Source organism: Hemitrygon akajei, chromosome 30 (genome assembly GCF_048418815.1).
Source record: "Hemitrygon akajei chromosome 30, sHemAka1.3, whole genome shotgun sequence".
Taxonomy (NCBI): Eukaryota; Metazoa; Chordata; class Chondrichthyes; order Myliobatiformes; family Dasyatidae; genus Hemitrygon; species Hemitrygon akajei.
The window spans coordinates 30,421,827-30,445,031 of record NC_133153.1 but is presented as its reverse complement, the minus strand read 5'-3'; the positions used below and the strand labels follow the sequence as shown (position 1 = coordinate 30,445,031).

Here is a 23,205-nt window from a genome sequence, read left to right as displayed (position 1 = left end):
GCTGCCTGACGAGTTACTCCAGCATTCTTTGTCTGCATTGCTCAAGATTTCCAGAATTTGCAGACTCTCTCGTGTCCATCTGAAGCTGATGACTGAGTAATGGAATTTTTTTAAACCACAGAAGTAAGTGAACTATCTTCCAACTACACTTTCTGGTCAATAACCCTGGGCATTATTATGCAAGTATCTGACTGAAGCTCAGATAGAGAAGTACAGCAATAATTACAGATAGATGGATACAATGTCGGTGCTGAGTAGAATTTCATGAATACAAGAGATTCTGCAGGAATTCCAGAGTAATATTCACAAATGCAGGCAGAACTCAGCAGGTCAGACAGCATCGATAGTAACAAATGAACATTACACCATTTTGAGGTGAGGCCCTTCATCAGCACTGTTGATTCTTTTTGACTGTTTATTCATTTCCATTGATGCTGCCTGACCTGCTGAGTTCCTCCAGGATTTTGTGTGTGTTGCTGAGCAGGAATTGCTACATTTCTCAAACTGGTTCTTCATATGATGTGCAGCCACTTCTTACATCACAGATGTTGGAATGTTGCTTAGATGTCTAAGCATCAGGTTCCATTACACTGCTGTGACACCCATGTTATGCCACTGATGATGTACAAACATTACTTTTGTTTTTAAAATAGTTACAACTGATTGAGTTGTGTTAATAAAGTAATATTCCTTTGCCATTCTCCATGTAATGCCACTGATTATGTACAAAAATGTACTTTTAAAAAAATTAAAATAGTTACAGCATAATTAATTGAGCTGAACTGTAAATAAATAAATATTCCTTTGAAATGTTTCTGATTTTCATGGCATTTTCATGCAGTGACTAGCTGGGACCACAGCTATGTACAATATACATTAATGATTTAGATGAAGGGATTAAAAGTAACATTAGAAAATTTGCAGATGACCCAAAGCTGGGTGGTAGTGTGAAATATGAGGAGGATGTTAGAAGAATGCAGGGTGACTTGGACAGGTTGGGTGAGTGGGCAGATGCATGGCAGATGCAGTTTAATGTGGATAAATGTGAGGTTATCCACTTTGGTGGCAAGAACAGGAAGGCAGATTACTACCTGAATGGTGTCATGTTCGGAAAATGGGAAGTACAATGAGATCTAGGTGTCCTTGCTCATCAGTCACTGAAAGTAAGCATGCAGGTACAGCAGGCCGTGAAGAAAGCTAATGGCATGTTGGCCTTCATAACAAGGGGAGTTGAGTATAGGAGCAAAGAGGTCCTTCTGCAGTTGTACAGGGCCCTGGTGAGACCACACCTGAAGTATTGTGTTCAGTTTAGGTCTCCAAATTTGAGGAAGGACATTCTTGCTATTGAGGAAGTGCAGCATAGGTTCACGAGGTTGATTTCCGGGATGGCGGGACTGTCATATGTTGAAAGATTGGAGCCACTGGGCTTGTACACACTGGAATTTAGAAGGACGAAAGGGGATCTGATTGAAACATATAAGATTATTAAGGAATTGGACACGCTAGAGGCAGAAAACTGTTACACGAGGGCAACGGAGGAGAACTCAAGTGCAGGACACTGGCACGTTGACTCAGTTGGGGAGGCTGGCGTAGACCTGAACGTAGAGCAGGAAACCAGAGGGATCTTGACAAGGAGACGGAATCCACAGGGACTCTCTAGAAACTAGAGCAGAACTTAGAACTAATGGTTCTAATCGTAACAGGGAACAAAGTATCACATGAGAATTGACCAACGAACTGGCAAACTGTGATAGAGTCTTCCTTGTATTTATTTCCCAGTCTCTGATGACTCTTTCACTCATATCATTGTGTAAGAGCTGCAGGAGCTTGAGGTATTTCTCTGAGCACCTGATTTTGGACAGTGCCTGCCTACCAAAAGGGCAGGATGATTTACAGTGGCAAATGCTTTTATAAGGTCTATGAAGGCCAAATAAAGTGGGACACTTTGTTCCTGGGCTTTCTCCTGCAATTGAGGTGCTATAAAAATCATATCAGATGTTGCTCTGTCTGGAAGGAAGCCACACTGAGACCCAGGCAGGAGATCTTCTGTTAGAGGTGAAAGCCAGTCACTTAAAATTCGGGTGGGTACCTTTCCTGTTGTAGAGAGGAAGGAGATCCCTCTATAATTTCTGTAGGCTGATCTGTCACCCTTTTTGAGGAGTGTGCCAATCACAGTGTCTCTGAGTTCAGCTGGAATCTACTCCTGGTCCCGGATCTTGACAAGCATGTCATGAGTATGATTTAAAAGTTCTGTGCCAACTTTCTTGAGGAATCCTGTTAAAAGTCTCTACAAAACCAGTGGCCTTGTTGTTCCTCAATTTTTTGCAAGCCATCCATCCTTGATACTTGCAAAAAACATTGTTGCAGACAAGACCAGGAAAAAAAACAAATTTGTTTGATGAAATTGACAATGAAATAGAAGAGCTAATCAACAGCAAAAGGAAAGCGTTCTGTGTCTGGCAGAAGGACATCAACTGCAAGGCAAAAAGACAAGCTCACTCCAAAGTCCGGCTGTAGTCCAGGGTAGAGTAAAGGAAATAAAGAATCAGTGGTGGATGGAGAGGGCCCTAAAAATACAGCAGAATGCTGACCCTGGTGAAAACAGGGGTTTCTTTTTTGCCACTAGACAGTGTACTGTGGCCTAAACCCCCTTTGCTCCAAAGATGGGCAAAGGCTGCTAAAGGACAATGATGCCATCAATTCTCAATGAAAGAAACACTTCCAGGATCCAGCTAATCATAACACAACTGCTGACATTGAAGTTATCAACCAGTTCCCACGCTGACCCAGGAAGGAAGACTTGAGTAAGCCTCATAGTATTTTCTGCACAGCACTGTAATGCATGGTTATTTGAGTTTTTGTCTCCCTCCTGTCAGCTAGAACCAGTCTGGCCATTCACCACTAACTTCACTCATTAACAAGACATGCTATTTTCATTTTTCACACCATTTTCTAGAGATTTGTGACTGAACATTCCAGGAGGTCAGCCGTTTGTGAGAAATTCAAACCACCCAAAATGGCACCACCAATCATTCCAAGGTTAGAGTGATTTTGATCACATTTCTTCGCCATTCTGATGTTTGGTCTGAACAACAACTGAACCTCTTAACCATGCTTTTATGCATTGAGTTGCTGCCACATTTATAGGTAACTGGAGATTTCCATATATGAGCAGGTGTACAGGTGTACCATCTAAAGTTGCCACTGAGTGTAGGGTCTTTAATACAGAAAAAGAAATTGAACTCTGCTCTGGGGAGCTGTATGAAATTAAACTTAACTGTGCAGTATTGAGGTTCTGCTCAGAATGAAGGAGTAGCCATGGGTCAGGTTCAGGCAACTGGGATCAAACGAATCCTGGAAGGAGTGTGGGGTTTGCAGGAGTCTACTCAAGATGGGAGTGAGGAAGGGAAAAAAGGGAGCATGAGATTGATGTGGCAGAGAAGATGAAGGAAAATCCAAGAGTTTTATAATGGTATTAAGGGTTTAAACTGGTAACTGGAAAGAAATTAGGGCTCCTTAAAGACCAAAGTGGACATCTTTGTAGCGAATCACAGAAGATGTGTGAGGCTCTCAAGGAGTATTTCTCTTCAGTTTTTAACCTTACGAAGGGGAAAAAAAATTGTCTTTATTTAATGGGCAGTTCTTGGGGATCATCTAAATGACAACAGTTCTTATCCTATGTAATGCCCTAGTTAAGAACCTGTTTTATAGTATATCCACTGCTATGCCTTTACGCTTTCAACAGCTTTTCTGCAAATGCAGTGTGTTATGTAAACCTTCATAGACTAGAGTTTTGGATGTGGTGGAGATAAGGAGCCATTTGCTCAGCCTGTGAATGTTGTGTCAGTTAGTTGGGCTAGTTTTGGTAACGTGCTGTAACATTCATTCCAGTTGGATGTCATGGAACAATCGGGAGTGCTCGGCAGTATCTGGTTTCTGGAAAGCAATGGGTCTTTCTTGGCAGGAGGTGCGGGACGCAGCACAAGGGAAGAGGGTATGAGGGAGAGATGCCAGTTGGGTTCCAGGTTCTGGATGAAGGAATCCCCTCAGTGATGGATATCCCCCGTGCTACATGCGCCCCTCCAAAGACGCAGCAAATCGCTTTTTACCCTCTGAAATGATTCGGCATGGACTACGGCAGTTGAAGGAGGTGTGTCGCCAGCAACTTTGCGGAGAACAATTAGTGATCGGCATCGCCTACTCGGCCCGAATGCACGCCCTATGAATGAGGTGTTTCTGACCGAAATAAACCAAAGACTAGGCAATTTAGATATTTTTACAGTCGGTTTCTGGCGATCCTGGAATATCCGGTCCGTGTGGAAAGTCTTGAATTTTGCTGCGTATTGCTTGATCTCTATCTCCAGGATGAGACTTTCTCGGACGCTCAATATTGGCTTAAAAAGTAAGTGAGATGTTACATTTAGTTGACAAAAAGTACAGAAACTTTAAAGTACAAGTAATCTTACAGATGCAATCATAATCTGGTCTGAAGCTGTGTGCCTAGTTCTCGCAATGTGAACATATTTAGAAGCAGCATCGGAGGAAAGGCTGGTTCACCGATGAATATTCGACTCCCTCTTATCCTCTCCTTCACTTAATAGCGTGGGGATTAAGTTGTTATAACTGTTAAAAACTGAAAATAATGTTTGAGATAAATGTTAATTGTCCCGGTGAGCGGCGATGTTCCGTTTACAGAAACCAACTTTGTAAAAGATGCGGACACGGATAGAATTTAGTTTCCTTCTCCGGGATTCAGAGAGTGTTGGGAGAGTTGAAACACCAGTAAATTGAAACTCACAATTACCTACTGGTGTAAAGATGTTTTTACTGGTTACAATTTGACAAAGTAACAGATTCCTGCACCTGTCAGATGGCCAAAAGCAGGAAGCTTGGATGAACATAAATCCAAAAGATTTGGCCAGGGTCAGCGTCTCCAAATGTACAGCAAAAGTACGGTTTACCAGATCACATGTAATTAACTGTGCAATCTAAGAGTAAACATACTCTCAGTGGCAACTTTATTAAGTACCGTTGTGGTGTGAGGTTATCTGAGTTACTGACGGCTTTTGGTCAGGTTGCTTGACCCACAGAGTTCACACTGGCTCCCAAAAGAAAACCACATTGGTCCCATTTTCTCCTTTCCTTATTTCCCCGATGTTCTGTCATACATTTTGTCTTCCAACCCATCCATCCCACTTGTCCATCGCCAGGGTAATTTACATTGGACAATCAAGCTACCACAGATCTCTGAGGAAACTGGAACAGCAAATATAATGGGACAGGGGGTGGAGTGTTTTCTGTGTAGTATAAACATTCTCCCTTTGACCACAGTGTGGTCCTCTGGGTGTGTCAATTGCTTCCCAACTCCCAACAAAGTGCGGGTGGATAATGAGTGGCATTGCAGTTAGCACAACACTATTGCAGCCCAGGGCATTGGAGTTAGGAGTTCAATCTCAGTGTCCTCTCTAAGGAATTTGTACCTATCTAACCCCCAGCCCCACCCCCATAGAATGGTTGCGATTCCTCCATATCCTCCGGTTCCCCACAACATTCCAAAGACATGCTGTTTAATAGATTAATTGGTTAATGTAAATTGTTCTGTGATTAATCTAGGTTTAAATCAAAGTTTGTAGGTGGTGCTGCTCAGGACCTATTCTGTACTGTATTGTATCTCCCAAATAAATAAAAATAAACTGACCATATTGTAAAATGCCACTAATATATGTAAAAGGCAATTAAGACTTGGAGGCAGGGAGATTTATCCACATCAAATTCATGCGTGTTAAGACTTTGGATTACCTTACAGAAGCAATCATGACGAAGTATGTAAAATATTTAAATATTTGAAATTAAGTGCATGATGAAATGTAAACTAATTTCTTCTGGAGCCATTCTCCTCCATTGTAAAGCACAAAGTTGATCTTCCATTCTAGGTCTAAGTTGGCATAGACCCAACAGGCAGATTCCTCAGCACTAGCTGAATGTGCTCAAGCAAGTTTCTCCTTCATAAATGGAATAAGAGATTGTGGGAGAAACTTAAGGACTTCTCTGTCCATGGAACGGGGAAGAGAAGTTGGGGTATTGGTCAGAAGAGGCCCATAGAATCCATGCTGGCTCCCAAAAGAACCATAAGTTCAAAATGGAAGTGCAACATTTACTGATCAGTTTTGGCCTAATATTTGATAAGCTATTGTTGAATGTAACATACGAGATGTGATTGATAAGTTTGTGGCCTAAGGTAGAAGGAGTCAATTTGAGAAAACCTAGCACATTTAATTGAATAACAAATTGATGTTTTGTTAACAGTATTTCTTTTCCATTGTCGAACAGGTTTTGGATATTCGTCTTAATATGGAAGGTTCTGGATGGATAAGCCGAGCACTTGTTCCATTTGTCTTTGGTATTATCATCAGTTTGCTTTGTCCCATCGCTCAGTCAGCTAATATATTAGTTGTACCTGTCGATGGAAGTCATTGGATCAACATGAGAATTCTCTTGGAGGAACTGAAACCTCGTGGACACAACTTCACGGTGATTTATGTTGAGAAAAGTTGGTACATCAAAGAAAGGCCCGACCTATATCAATCTATTGTAATGCCAATGAAAAACCTTGAAATAAAGGATATAGTTGGTAAAATTCTTCAAAAAGCACTGCAGCTTGGGCAGGATGGGTGGAGCTTCAGTGACAATATTGAGTTCCAATCTGAAATTCTACAGTGTTTTCAGAACTGTCAGAAGGTTTTCCATTTTATTACCAGTGAAATATTTCAAAACAAAACATTACTAAGCCAACTTGAAAAGGCAAACTTTGACCTGGTGCTTACAGACCCTTTTTTTGTTACTGGATCAATGCTTGCTTATTATTTAAAACTTCCCTTGGTGTATAATGTTCGATGGTTAGAATCTGGTGAGGCTCACTTCTTGTTTGCCCCATCCCCCCTTTCTTATGTCCCAACCTTAGGCTCAAACCTAACAGACAAAATGTCCTTTCTTCAAAGAACACAAAACTTCATCCAACATCTAATCTTTCAATCCATTGTAGAACTTACCATTTATCCCAACTACAATGAGCTCTGTCATCGATATTTGGGTCCAGACACAGATATCAAGACAATTCTGCTGAGGGCTGATGTGTGGCTGATGAGAGTAGATTTTGTATTTGAATTCCCAAGACCCACCATGCCAAATATTGTCTACATTGGAGGCTTCCAGTGTAAACCAGCCCAACCACTAGTGGCAGAGTTTGAAGAGTTTGTTCAAAGCTCAGGAAAGCATGGACTTATTGTGATGTCGTTAGGATCTGTTATCAATTCTTTGCCAAAGCAGATTACAATGGAAATAGCTGAGGCATTTGCTCAAGTACCCCAGAAGGTGATTTGGAGATATGATGGAGAAACCCCTCCCAATGTAGGTAATAATACACTACTGACAAAATGGATCCCTCAGAACGACCTTCTGGGACACCCCAACACACGAGTCTTCATTTCTCATGGTGGTACCAATGGCATTTACGAGGCCATCTACCATGGGGTGCCAGTGATTGGCATGCCTCTAATTTTAGACCAGTTTGACAATTTACTTCGACTTGAATCTCGAGGTGCAGCAAAGATGCTTAATGTTGCAAACATGCATTCAGCAGATCTATTACAGGCACTTAATGAGGTGATAAATGGCACATTTTACCGGGACAACATGAAGAAACTCTCTGCCCTCCACCGGGACCAACCAGAGTCGCCAATGGAGCGAGCCGTTTTCTGGATTGAGTATGTTGCCCGACACAAAGGAGCAGGCCATTTGATTTCTGAATCCTACCGACTGCCCTGGTATGCTTACTATTGTGATGGTCTTACTGTTGTCCATGTTACTCATGGTCACAGTGCTGATGGTTGTAGCACTGAAGAAACTTTGTCACATTGCCCAGAGGAAAAAGCAAAAGAATGAGTAAGGTTTCTCTAATTTGTTTTGGAAGATGGTGTTTTAAATTCTTTCAACTTAATTAAATAGGCTTTTCTTGTTTTGAATACATGAAGCCTCCTTTTCAGATATTGTAAATGTAGTGAACCTCAAACATTAGTAATATATATCAGTGGATTTAAATCTTTTGTACAAAGATATGAACAGGAACAAAATGCAAATACCTAAATCAAATCAAACAGGAAAACTCATGTTTATCTATGATTATTTAAAATATGATACATTACCTTGTGATTCATATACTACCATAAAAAACATGGAATTCTGTGCCTGAAAGACTACTCTCCAAACTATTCTGTCATGTCTCTATCAATTGACAAATGGCAAGAGGTCACATCACTGTCATTTGCAATTTGTCATAGCTGCCCATTCCTGTTCCACATCACCATTGTTGTAGGCTGTGATTTAACAGGCAAAAATGTCCATCTTTGGTTGTTTGAGCTAGTTTGCAGTATTTCCTCAACAAATGCTTATCCACCTGGAGTCACTCCGGTCAGCACATCATTCTTGGTAACTTCACCATTTACACAGGAAGTACATCTTTCTCTACCCCCCCCCCCCCCATCCCAATCTCCCCACACTTTCCCTTTGTGATTCTCTTATCTACCTGTCCCTCCCCACTGGTTTCCCACCTGGCACTTAACCTTGCAGTGGGACAGTGCTACACCCACCTCTACACGTCCCTGCCACACCACCATTTTGTGTCCCAAACAATCCTTCGAGGTGAGGCAGCACTTCACCTGCAAGTATGTTGGGGGTTATCTACTATTGACATGGCCTCCTCTATTGCCACGAGAGTTGACCCTCAGGTTGGAGGATCAACACCTCATATTAAGTCTGGGCAGTCTCCAAGCTGATTACATGAATATCGAGTTCTCTAACTTCCAGTATTTCATCCTCTCTCTGCCTTCTCATTTTTTTTATTGCCCATTCTGGTTACCCTCTCACCTCTTCTCTTCACCTCCCTATCACTTCCGTCTGGCACCAAATCTCCTATCAGACTTCTTCAGCCCTTCTGCCATTCCACTTAGCTCCTTCCAGCTTCATACACCAACCCCTCCCCCATCTGCCCAACTGTAGCTCACCAGAGGAGAGTTTCCCACTCTCCCTTGCCGGACAGTACTCCTTCCCTATCCTCACATTATTCTGGATTCTGCCCTCTACCTTTCCATTCAGATGAAGGTTCTCAGCCTAAACCGTTGACTATTTATTCCTCTCTGTAGTTGCTGCCTGACGAGTTACTCCAGCATTCTTTGTCTGCATTGCTCAAGATTTCCAGAATTTGCAGACTCTCTCGTGTCCATCTGAAGCTGATGACTGAGTAATGGAATTTTTTTAAACCACAGAAGTAAGTGAACAATCTTCCAACTACACTTTCTGGTCAATAACCCTGGGCATTATTATGCAAGTATCTGACTGAAGCTCAGATAGAGAAGTACAGCAATAATTACAGATAGATGGATACAATGTCGGTGCTGAGTAGAATTTCATGAATACAAGAGATTCTGCAGGAATTCCAGAGTAATATTCACAAATGCAGGCAGAACTCAGCAGGTCAGACAGCATCGATAGTAACAAATGAACATTACACCATTTTGAGGTGAGGCCCTTCATCAGCACTGTTGATTCTTTTTGACTGTTTATTCATTTCCATTGATGCTGCCTGACCTGCTGAGTTCCTCCAGTATTTTGTCTGTGTTGCTGAGCAGGAATTGCTACATTTCTCAGGCTGGTTGATCATATGATGTGCAGTCAATTCTTACATCACATATGTTGGAATGTTGCTTAGATGTCTAAGCATCAGGTTCCATTACACTGCTGTGTCACCCATGTTATGCCACTGATGATGTACAAACATTACTTTTGTTTTTAAAATAGTTACAACTGATTGAGTTGTGTTAATAAAGTAATATTCCTTTGCCATTCTCCATGTAATGCCACTGATTATGTACAAAAATGTACTTTTAAAAAATTAAAATAGTTACAGCATAATTAATTGAGCTGAACTGTAAATAAATAAATATTCCTTTGAAATGTTTCTGATTTTCATGGCATTTTCATGCAGTGACTAGCTGGGACCACAGCTATTTACAATATACATTAATGATTTAGATGAAGGGATTAAAAGTAACATTAGAAAATTTGCAGATGACCCAAAGCTGGGTGGTAGTGTGAAATATGAGGAGGATGTTAGAAGAATGCAGGGTGACTTGGACAGGTTGGGTGAGTGGGCAGATGCATGGCAGATGCAGTTTAATGTGGATAAATGTGAGGTTATCCACTTTGGTGGCAAGAACAGGAAGGCAGATTACTACCTGAATGGTGTCATGTTCGGAAAATGGGAAGTACAATGAGATCTAGGTGTCCTTGCTCATCAGTCACTGAAAGTAAGCATGCAGGTACAGCAGGCCGTGAAGAAAGCTAATGGCATGTTGGCCTTCATAACAAGGGGAGTTGAGTATAGGAGCAAAGAGGTCCTTCTGCAGTTGTACAGGGCCCTGGTGAGACCACACCTGAAGTATTGTGTTCAGTTTAGGTCTCCAAATTTGAGGAAGGACATTCTTGCTATTGAGGAAGTGCAGCATAGGTTCACGAGGTTGATTTCCGGGATGGCGGGACTGTCATATGTTGAAAGATTGGAGCCACTGGGCTTGTACACACTGGAATTTAGAAGGACGAAAGGGGATCTGATTGAAACATATAAGATTATTAAGGAATTGGACACGCTAGAGGCAGAAAACTGTTACACGAGGGCAACGGAGGAGAACTCAAGTGCAGGACACTGGCACGTTGACTCAGTTGGGGAGGCTGGCGTAGACCTGAACGTAGAGCAGGAAACCAGAGGGATCTTGACAAGGAGACGGAATCCCCAGGGACTCTCTAGAAACTAGAGCAGAACTTAGAACTAATGGTTCTAATCGTAACAGGGAACAAAGTATCACATGAGAATTGACCAACGAACTGGCAAACTGTGATAGAGTCTTCCTTGTATTTATTTCCCAGTCTCTGATGACTCTTTCACTCATATCATTGTGTAAGAGCTGCAGGAGCTTGAGGTATTTCTCTGAGCACCTGATTTTGGACAGTGCCTGCCTTCCAAAAGGGCAGGATGATTTACAGTGGCAAATGCTTTTATAAGGTCTATGAAGGCCAAATAAAGTGGGACACTTTGTTCCTGGGCTTTCTCCTGCAATTGAGGTGCTATAAAAATCATATCAGATGTTGCTCTGTCTGGAAGGAAGCCACACTGAGACCCAAGCAGGAGATCTTCAGTCAGAGGTGAAAGCCAGTCACTTAAAATTCAGGTACGTACCCCTCCTTTTGTGGAGAAAAAGGAGATCCCTCTATAATTTCTGTAGGCTGATTTGTCACCCTTTTTGAAGAGTGTGACAATCACGGTGTCTCTGAGTACAGCTGGAATCTACTCCTGGTCCCAGATCTTGACAAGCATGTCATGAGTATGATTTAAAAGTTCTGTGCCAACTTTCTTGAGGAATCCTGTTAAAAGTCTTTACAAAACCAATGGCCTTGTTGTTCCTCAATTTTTTGCAAGCCATCCATCCTTGATACTTGCAAAAAACATTGTTGCAGACAAGACCAGGAAAAAAAACAAATTTGTTTGATGAAATTGACAATGAAATAGAAGAGCTAATCAACAGCAAAAGGAAAGCGTTCTGTGTCTGGCAGAAGGACATCAACTGCAAGGCAAAAAGACAAGCTCACTCCAAAGTCCGGCTGTAGTCCAGGGTAGAGTAAAGGAAATAAAGAATCAGTGGTGGATGGAGAGGGCCCTAAAAATACAGCAGAATGCTGACCCTGGTGAAAACAGGGGTTTCTTTTTTGCCACTAGACAGTGTACTGTGGCCTAAACCCCCTTTGCTCCAAAGATGGGCAAAGGCTGCTAAAGGACAATGATGCCATCAATTCTCAATGAAAGAAACACTTCCAGGATCCAGCTAATCATAACACAACTGCAGACATTGAAGTTATCAACCAGTTCCCACGCTGACCCAGGAAGGAAGACTTGAGTAAGCCTCATAGTATTTTCTGCACAGCACTGTAATGCATGGTTATTTGAGTTTTTGTCTCCCTCCTGTCAGCTAGAACCAGTCTGGCCATTCACCACTAACTTCACTCATTAACAAGACATGCTATTTTCATTTTTCACACCATTTTCTAGAGATTTGTGACTGAACATTCCAGGAGGTCAGCCGTTTGTGAGAAATTCAAACCACCCAAAATGGCACCACCAATCATTCCAAGGTTAGAGTGATTTTGATCACATTTCTTCGCCATTCTGATGTTTGGTCTGAACAACAACTGAACCTCTTAACCATGCTTTTATGCATTGAGTTGCTGCCACATTTATAGGTAACTGGAGATTTCCATATATGAGCAGGTGTACAGGTGTACCATCTAAAGTTGCCACTGAGTGTAGGGTCTTTAATACAGAAAAAGAAATTGAACTCTGCTCTGGGGAGCTGTATGAAATTAAACTTAACTGTGCAGTATTGAGGTTCTGCTCAGAATGAAGGAGTAGCCATGGGTCAGGTTCAGGCAACTGGGATCAAACGAATCCTGGAAGGAGTGTGGGGTTTGCAGGAGTCTACTCAAGATGGGAGTGAGGAAGGGAAAAAAGGGAGCATGAGATTGATGTGGCAGAGAAGATGAAGGAAAATCCAAGAGTTTTATAATGGTATTAAGGGTTTAAACTGGTAACTGGAAAGAAATTAGGGCTCCTTAAAGACCAAAGTGGACATCTTTGTAGCGAATCACAGAAGATGTGTGAGGCTCTCAAGGAGTATTTCTCTTCAGTTTTTAACCTTACGAAGGGGAAAAAAAATTGTCTTTATTTAATGGGCAGTTCTTGGGGATCATCTAAATGACAACAGTTCTTATCCTATGTAATGCCCTAGTTAAGAACCTGTTTTATAGTATATCCACTGCTATGCCTTTACGCTTTCAACAGCTTTTCTGCAAATGCAGTGTGTTATGTAAACCTTCATAGACTAGAGTTTTGGATGTGGTGGAGATAAGGAGCCATTTGCTCAGCCTGTGAATGTTGTGTCAGTTAGTTGGGCTAGTTTTGGTAACGTGCTGTAACATTCATTCCAGTTGGATGTCATGGAACAATCGGGAGTGCTCGGCAGTATCTGGTTTCTGGAAAGCAATGGGTCTTTCTTGGCAGGAGGTGCGGGACGCAGCACAAGGGAAGAGGGTATGAGGGAGAGATGCCAGTTGGGTTCCAGGTTCTGGATGAAGGAATCCCCTCAGTGATGGATATCCCCCGTGCTACATGCGCCCCTCCAAAGACGCAGCAAATCGCTTTTTACCCTCTGAAATGATTCGGCATGGACTACGGCAGTTGAAGGAGGTGTGTCGCCAGCAACTTTGCGGAGAACAATTAGTGATCGGCATCGCCTACTCGGCCCGAATGCACGCCCTATGAATGAGGTGTTTCTGACCGAAATAAACCAAAGACTAGGCAATTTAGATATTTTTACAGTCGGTTTCTGGCGATCCTGGAATATCCGGTCCGTGTGGAAAGTCTTGAATTTTGCTGCGTATTGCTTGATCTCTATCTCCAGGATGAGACTTTCTCGGACGCTCAATATTGGCTTAAAAAGTAAGTGAGATGTTACATTTAGTTGACAAAAAGTACAGAAACTTTAAAGTACAAGTAATCTTACAGATGCAATCATAATCTGGTCTGAAGCTGTGTGCCTAGTTCTCGCAATGTGAACATATTTAGAAGCAGCATCGGAGGAAAGGCTGGTTCACCGATGAATATTCGACTCCCTCTTATCCTCTCCTTCACTTAATAGCGTGGGGATTAAGTTGTTATAACTGTTAAAAACTGAAAATAATGTTTGAGATAAATGTTAATTGTCCCGGTGAGCGGCGATGTTCCGTTTACAGAAACCAACTTTGTAAAAGATGCGGACACGGATAGAATTTAGTTTCCTTCTCCGGGATTCAGAGAGTGTTGGGAGAGTTGAAACACCAGTAAATTGAAACTCACAATTACCTACTGGTGTAAAGATGTTTTTACTGGTTACAATTTGACAAAGTAACAGATTCCTGCACCTGTCAGATGGCCAAAAGCAGGAAGCTTGGATGAACATAAATCCAAAAGATTTGGCCAGGGTCAGCGTCTCCAAATGTACAGCAAAAGTACGGTTTACCAGATCACATGTAATTAACTGTGCAATCTAAGAGTAAACATACTCTCAGTGGCAACTTTATTAAGTACCGTTGTGGTGTGAGGTTATCTGAGTTACTGACGGCTTTTGGTCAGGTTGCTTGACCCACAGAGTTCACACTGGCTCCCAAAAGAAAACCACATTGGTCCCATTTTCTCCTTTCCTTATCTCCCCGATGTTCTGTCATACATTTTGTCTTCCAACCCATCCATCCCACTTGTCCATCGCCAGGGTAATTTACATTGGACAATCAAGCTACCACAGATCTCTGAGGAAACTGGAACAGCAAATATAATGGGACAGGGGGTGGAGTGTTTTCTGTGTAGTATAAACATTCTCCCTTTGACCACAGTGTGGTCCTCTGGGTGTGTCAATTGCTTCCCAACTCCCAACAAAGTGCGGGTGGATAATGAGTGGCATTGCAGTTAGCACAACACTATTGCAGCCCAGGGCATTGGAGTTAGGAGTTCAATCTCAGTGTCCTCTCTAAGGAATTTGTACCTATCTAACCCCCAGCCCCACCCCCATAGAATGGTTGCGATTCCTCCATATCCTCCGGTTCCCCACAACATTCCAAAGACATGCTGTTTAATAGATTAATTGGTTAATGTAAATTGTTCTGTGATTAATCTAGGTTTAAATCAAAGTTTGTAGGTGGTGCTGCTCAGGACCTATTCTGTACTGTATTGTATCTCCCAAATAAATAAAAATAAACTGACCATATTGTAAAATGCCACTAATATATGTAAAAGGCAATTAAGACTTGGAGGCAGGGAGATTTATCCACATCAAATTCATGCGTGTTAAGACTTTGGATTACCTTACAGAAGCAATCATGACGAAGTATGTAAAATATTTAAATATTTGAAATTAAGTGCATGATGAAATGTAAACTAATTTCTTCTGGAGCCATTCTCCTCCATTGTAAAGCACAAAGTTGATCTTCCATTCTAGGTCTAAGTTGGCATAGACCCAACAGGCAGATTCCTCAGCACTAGCTGAATGTGCTCAAGCAAGTTTCTCCTTCATAAATGGAATAAGAGATTGTGGGAGAAACTTAAGGACTTCTCTGTCCATGGAACGGGGAAGAGAAGTTGGGGTATTGGTCAGAAGAGGCCCATAGAATCCATGCTGGCTCCCAAAAGAACCATAAGTTCAAAATGGAAGTGCAACATTTACTGATCAGTTTTGGCCTAATATTTGATAAGCTATTGTTGAATGTAACATACGAGATGTGATTGATAAGTTTGTGGCCTAAGGTAGAAGGAGTCAATTTGAGAAAACCTAGCACATTTAATTGAATAACAAATTGATGTTTTGTTAACAGTATTTCTTTTCCATTGTCGAACAGGTTTTGGATATTCGTCTTAATATGGAAGGTTCTGGATGGATAAGCCGAGCACTTGTTCCATTTGTCTTTGGTATTATCATCAGTTTGCTTTGTCCCATCGCTCAGTCAGCTAATATATTAGTTGTACCTGTCGATGGAAGTCATTGGATCAACATGAGAATTCTCTTGGAGGAACTGAAACCTCGTGGACACAACTTCACGGTGATTTATGTTGAGAAAAGTTGGTACATCAAAGAAAGGCCCGACCTATATCAATCTATTGTAATGCCAATGAAAAACCTTGAAATAAAGGATATAGTTGGTAAAATTCTTCAAAAAGCACTGCAGCTTGGGCAGGATGGGTGGAGCTTCAGTGACAATATTGAGTTCCAATCTGAAATTCTACAGTGTTTTCAGAACTGTCAGAAGGTTTTCCATTTTATTACCAGTGAAATATTTCAAAACAAAACATTACTAAGCCAACTTGAAAAGGCAAACTTTGACCTGGTGCTTACAGACCCTTTTTTTGTTACTGGATCAATGCTTGCTTATTATTTAAAACTTCCCTTGGTGTATAATGTTCGATGGTTAGAATCTGGTGAGGCTCACTTCTTGTTTGCCCCATCCCCCCTTTCTTATGTCCCAACCTTAGGCTCAAACCTAACAGACAAAATGTCCTTTCTTCAAAGAACACAAAACTTCATCCAACATCTAATCTTTCAATCCATTGTAGAACTTACCATTTATCCCAACTACAATGAGCTCTGTCATCGATATTTGGGTCCAGACACAGATATCAAGACAATTCTGCTGAGGGCTGATGTGTGGCTGATGAGAGTAGATTTTGTATTTGAATTCCCAAGACCCACCATGCCAAATATTGTCTACATTGGAGGCTTCCAGTGTAAACCAGCCCAACCACTAGTGGCAGAGTTTGAAGAGTTTGTTCAAAGCTCAGGAAAGCATGGACTTATTGTGATGTCGTTAGGATCTGTTATCAATTCTTTGCCAAAGCAGATTACAATGGAAATAGCTGAGGCATTTGCTCAAGTACCCCAGAAGGTGATTTGGAGATATGATGGAGAAACCCCTCCCAATGTAGGTAATAATACACTACTGACAAAATGGATCCCTCAGAACGACCTTCTGGGACACCCCAACACACGAGTCTTCATTTCTCATGGTGGTACCAATGGCATTTACGAGGCCATCTACCATGGGGTGCCAGTGATTGGCATGCCTCTAATTTTAGACCAGTTTGACAATTTACTTCGACTTGAATCTCGAGGTGCAGCAAAGATGCTTAATGTTGCAAACATGCATTCAGCAGATCTATTACAGGCACTTAATGAGGTGATAAATGGCACATTTTACCGGGACAACATGAAGAAACTCTCTGCCCTCCACCGGGACCAACCAGAGTCGCCAATGGAGCGAGCCGTTTTCTGGATTGAGTATGTTGCCCGACACAAAGGAGCAGGCCATTTGCGTTCTGAATCCTACCGACTGCCCTGGTATGCTTACTATTGTGTGGACGTGATGGTCTTACTGTTGTCCATGTTACTCATGGTCACAGTGCTGATGGTTGTAGCACTGAAGAAACTTTGTCACATTGCCCAGAGGAAAAAGCAAAAGAATGAGTAAGGTTTCTCTAATTTGTTTTGGAAGATGGTGTTTTAAATTCTTTCAACTTAATTAAATAGGATTTTCTTGTTTTGAATACATGAAGCCTCCTTTTCAGATATTGTAAATGTAGTGAACCTCAAACATTAGTAATATATATCAGTGGATTTAAATCTTTTGTACAAAGATATGAACAGGAACAAAATGCAAATACCCAAATCAAATCAAACACGAAAACTCATGTTTATCTATGATTATTTAAAATATGATACATTACCTTGTGATTCATATACTACCATAAAAAACATGGAATTCTGTGCCTGAAAGACTACCCTCCAAACTATTCTGTCATGTCTCTATCAATTGACAAATGGCAAGAGGTCACATCACTGTCATTTGCAATTTGTCATAGCTGCCCATTCCTGTTCCACATCACCATTGTTGTAGGCTGTGATTTAACAGGCAAAAATGTCCGTCTTTGGTTGTTTGAGCTAGTTTGCAGTATTTCCTCAACAAATGCTTATCCACCTGGAGTCACTCCGGTCAGCACATCATTCTTGGTAACTTCACCATTTACACAGGAAGTACATCTTTCTCTACCCCCCCCCCCCCATCCCAATCTCCCCACACTTTCCCTTTGTGATTCTCTTATCTACCTGTCCCTCCCCACTGGTTTCCCACCTGGCACTTAACCTTGCAGTGGGACAGTGCTACACCCACCTCTACACGTCCCTGCCACACCACCATTTTGTGTCCCAAACAATCCTTCGAGGTGAGGCAGCACTTCACCTGCAAGTATGTTGGGGGGTTATCTACTATTGACATGGCCTCCTCTATTGCCACGAGAGTTGACCCTCAGGTTGGAGGATCAACACCTCATATTAAGTCTGGGCAGCCTCCAAGCTGATTACATGAATATCGAGTTCTCTAACTTCCAGTATTTCATCCTCTCTCTGCCTTCTCATTTTTTTTATTGCCCATTCTGGTTACCCTCTCACCTCTTCTCTTCACCTCCCTATCACTTCCGTCTGGCACCAAATCTTCTATCAGACTTCTTCAGCCCTTCTGCCATTCCACTTAGCTCCTTCCAGCTTCATACACCAACCCCTCCCCCATCTGCCCAACTGTAGCTCACCAGAGGAGAGTTTCCCACTCTCCCTTGCCGGACAGTACTCCTTCCCTATCCTCACATTATTCTGGATTCTGCCCTCTACCTTTCCATTCAGATGAAGGTTCTCAGCCTAAACCGTTGACTATTTATTCCTCTCTGTAGTTGCTGCCTGACGAGTTACTCCAGCATTCTTTGTCTGCATTGCTCAAGATTTCCAGGATTTGCAGACTCTCTCGTGTCCATCTGAAGCTAATGACCGAGTAATGGAGTATGTCTCCTCCCTTCAGCCAGTATAAAAGCGGGTAACAGTGTCCGAGTGATGGGGTATCGGGAAAAGGAAACATTGCTCCTCCGTAGTCCCCTCTTTACGAACGAGCGTGGTCTTTTTGCAGGACAACTGGATACATAGTGATCAGCCTGACCACAGTATAGACAAGAGCTGGTCCGAAGTCTCCTCCTTCGCTCCGAAAGGGACAGATAGGCATGATCGATCGGCATGGGTTCTGTTGGGCTGGATGGGGGTGACTGAGGATCCGGTGAAGGAGACGTGGGTGCGGGCTGGAAGAATGTCAGACGTCCCCTGGTGGTTGTTCGAGAACCCCGGATCTCACGTTCCCGCTGACGCTGTTTTATGCGGCTGTCAATTTTAATGGCCAAATCGACCAGCTCTTGGAAGTCGCTAGGCAGGTCGCGGGCGGCTAGTTCATCCTTAACCTCCTCGCTCAATCCATAGAGGAACACGTCCGATTGGGCTTCCGAATCCCAGTGGGGAGTGGCGGCTAGCGTGCGGAACTCAGTGGCGTAGTCCGAAACCGAGCGGGTACCCTGACGAATCCGCAATTTCTCCCTAGCTGCCTCTCGCCCCTGCTGGGAGCGGTCGAAGACTCTGTTCATCTCCTCACAAAAGTTTTCAAAAGTGTGGCAAAACGGGGCTCTGCTGTCCCACACGGCCGTACCCCACTCTCTTGCTCTTCCCGACAACAACGTGATCACATAGGCTATACGGGATCGATCGGTGGGAAAGTTAGCGGGCTGCAGCTCAAAAATCAACGAGGAAGGATCTGCAGGTGCCTGGGTCGCCATTGTAAGTTTCGGGTGGAGGTACCCGGGGCTCTCGGGTTGGTAGGGCTGGTGCCTGGGGGGCTGATGTTGCCGCAACCGGAGGGTTAGGTCTCGGCGCTAGCTGAATCTGCTGTAGCTGGGAGGCCATACTGGTCAGAGAGGCGGAGAAGGCTTCCATTGACTGGGTGACAGAGGCGAACTGCGCTTCGTGCCTCCCTAATAACACTCCCTGTCGGGAAAGGGCCTCACGTCCCTGGTTGGTGTCTGCTGGGTCCATATGGCCTGTTCGTTCTGTCAGGAGGGGCCGGTTGCGGTAGGACTCAAGTCCAGACCAAAGAATGTTCTTTTACCAGGATTTTAGTAGCGGCCCCAGGGGCAACAGTCTTTCAACACCAGGAGGCAGGCACGAAGACGGAATGGCAGGCGGAGGACTTACTCGAGAAAGGCTGTCCGGCGAGGGCAGACGATTACGGATGCTTCAGGCGAGAATCGGGTTCCAAAGAGGCAGAATCCGGAAACACATAATTCAACAAATTCACTATAGCAGGCTGGAACGACTCAGTTCAGGACTGGGACGAACAGGCAGAACGACTCAGTTCAGGACTGGGACGAACAGGCAGAAAGTGTGCGTCGACGCAGGGTTTAAGTGGACCGGGTATTGAGGAGATAAGTGGGTAATTGGCGAGAGTCTGATTAGGGAAGGGGCACCCACATGACCAGGTGAAAGAAGGTAGAATTTAAGGGCTGCAGTGGTCCAGAGCTGTCAGCAGAGCCCTTTGACCCCGTGTTCAGGTCGGAACCTTAACAGTACAGTATTAATTACAGATGGATAGATACAATGTCGGTGCTGAGTAGAAATTCATAAAAACAAGAGATTCTGCTGGAATTCCAGAGTAATATTCACAAATGCAGGCAGAACTCAGCAGGTCAGACAGCATCGATAGTAACAAATGAACATTACACCATTTTGGGGTGAGGCCCTTCATCAGCACTGTTGATTCTTTTTGACTGTTTATTCATTTCCATTGATGCTGCCTGACCTGCTGAGTTCCTCCAGGATTTTGTGTGTGTTGCTGAGCAGGAATTGCTACATTTCTCAAACTGGTTGATCATATGATGTGCAGTCACTTCTTACATCACAGATGTTGGAATGTTGCTTAGATGTCTAAGCATCAGGTTCCATTACACTGCTGTGACACCCATTTTATGCCACTGATGATGTACAAACATTATTTTTGTTTTAAAAATAGTTACAACTGATTGAGTTGTGTTAATAAAGTAATATTCCTTTGCCATTCTCCATGTAATGCCACTGATTATGTACAAAAATGTACTTTTAAAAAATTAAAATAGTTACAGCATAATTAATTGAGCTGAACTGTAAATAAATAAATATTCCTTTGAAATGTTTCTGATTTTCATGGCATTTTCATGCAGTGACTAGCTGGGACCACAGCTATGTACAATATACATTAATGATTTAGATGAAGGGATTAAAAGTAACATTAGAAAATTTGCAGATGACACAAAGCTGGGTGGTAGTGTGAAATATGAGGAGGATGTTAGGAGAATGCAGGGTGACTTGGACAGGTTGGGTGAGTGGGCAAATGCATGGCAGATGCAGTTTAATGTGGATAAATGTGAGGTTATCCACTTTGGTGGCAAGAACAGGAAGGCAGATTACTATCTGAATGGTGTCATGTTAGGAAAATGGGAAGTACAACGAGATCTAGGTGTCCTTGCTCATCAGTCACTGAAAGTAAGCATGCAGGTACAGCAGGCCGTGAAGAAAGCTAATGGCATGTTGGCCTTCATAACAAGGGGAGTTGAGAATAGGAGCAAAGAGGTCCTTCTGCAGTTGTACAGGGCCCTGGTGAGACCACACCTGAAGTATTGTGTTCAGTTTAGGTCTCCAAATTTGAGGAAGGACATTCTTGCTATTGAGGGAGAGCAGCATAGGTTCACGAGGTTGATTTCCGGGATGGCGGGACTGTCATATGTTGAAAGATTGGAGCCACTGTGCTTGTACACACTGGAATTTAGAAGGACGAGAGGGGATCTGATTGAAACATATAAGATTATTAAGGCATTGGACACGCTAGAGGCAGGAAACTGTTACACGAGGGCAACGGAGGAGAACCCAAGTGCAGGACACTGGCACGTTGACTCAGTTGGGGAGGCTGGCGTAGACCTGAACGTAGAGCAGGAACCCAGAGGGATCTTGACAAGGAGACGGAATCCACAGGGACTCTCTAGAAACTAGAGCAGAACTTAGAACTAATGGTTCTAATCGTAACAGGGAACAAAGTATCACACGAGAATTGACCAACGAACTGGCAAACTGTGATAGAGCCTTCCTTGTATTTATTTCCCAGTCTCTGATGACTCTTTCACTCATATCATTGTGTAAGAGCTGCAGGATCTTGAGGTATTTCTCTGAGCACCTGATTTTGGACAGTGCCTGCCTACCAAAAGGGCAGGACGATTTACAGTGGCAAATGCTTTTATAAGGTCTATGAAGGCCAAATAAAGTGGGACTCTTTGTTCCTGGGCTTTCTCCTGTAATTGAGGTGCTATAAAAATCATATCAGATGTTGCTCTGTCTGGAAGGAAGCCACACTGAGACCCAGGCAGGAGATCTTCTGTTAGAGGTGAAAGCCAGTCACTTAAAATTCGGGTGGGTACCTTTCCTGTTGTAGAGAGGAAGGAGATCCCTCTATAATTTCTGTAGGCTGATCTGTCACCCTTTTTGAGGAGTGTGACAATCACAGTGTCTCTGAGTTCAGCTGGAATCTACTCCTGGTCCCAGATCTTGACAAGCATGTCATGAGTATGATTTAAAAGTTCTGTGCCAACTTTCTTGAGGAATCCTGTTAAAAGTCTCTACAAAACCAGTGGCCTTGTTGTTCCTCAATTTTTTGCAAGCCATCCATCCTTGATACTTGCAAAAAACATTGTTGCAGACAAGACCAGGAAAAAAACCCAGATTTGTTTGATGAAATTGACAATGAAATACAAGAGCTAATCAACAGCAAAAGGAAAGCGTTCTGTGTCTGGCAGAAGGACATCAACTGCAAGGCAAAAAGACAAGCTGACTCCAAAGTCAAGCTATATTCCAGGGTAGAGTAAAGGAAATAAAGAAACAGTGGTGGATGGAGAGGGCCCTAAAAATACAGCAGATTGTTGACCCTGGTGAAAACAGGGGTTTCTTTCTTGCCACTACACAGTGTATGGTCCAAAGCATTGTGGCCTAAACCCCCTTTGCTCCAAAGATGGGCAAAGGCTGCTAAAGGACAATGATGCCATCAATTCTCGATGAAAGAAACACTTCCAGGATCCAGCTAATCATAACACAACTGCTGACATTGAAGTTATCAACCAGTTCCCACGCTGACCCAGGAAGGAAGACTTGAGTAAGTCTCATAGAATTTTCTGCACAGCACTGTCATGCATGGTTATTTGAGTTTTTGTCTCCCTCCTGTCAGCTAGAACCAGTCTGGCCATTCACCACTAACCTCACACATTAACAAGACATGCTATTTTCATTTTTCACACCATTTTCTAGAGATTTGTGACTGAACATTCCAGGAGGTCAGCCATTTGTGAGAAATTCAAACCACCCAAAATGGCACCACCAATTATTCCAAGGTTAGAGTGATTTTGATCACATTTCTTCACCATTCTGATGTTTGGTCTGAACAACAACTGAACCTCTTAACCATGCTTTTATGCATTGAGTTGCTGCCACATTTATAGGTAACTGGAGATTTCCATATATGAGCAGGTGTACAGGTGTACCATCTAAAGTTGCCACTGAGTGTAGGGTCTTTAATACAGAAAAAGAAATTGAACTCTGCTCTGGGGAGCTGTATGAAATCAAAATTAAGCGTGCGGTGTTGAGG

The 23,205-nt window shown here is 42.8% G+C and overlaps 2 pseudogenes; both read left to right on the top strand.

Annotated features, from left to right (window-relative positions):
• Positions 1-9,204, top strand: LOC140718924 (UDP-glucuronosyltransferase 1-2 pseudogene; annotated as a pseudogene).
• On the top strand, positions 9,205-17,357 carry LOC140718922 (UDP-glucuronosyltransferase 2A2 pseudogene; annotated as a pseudogene).
• The last annotated feature ends 5,848 nt before the right edge of the window (positions 17,358-23,205 follow it).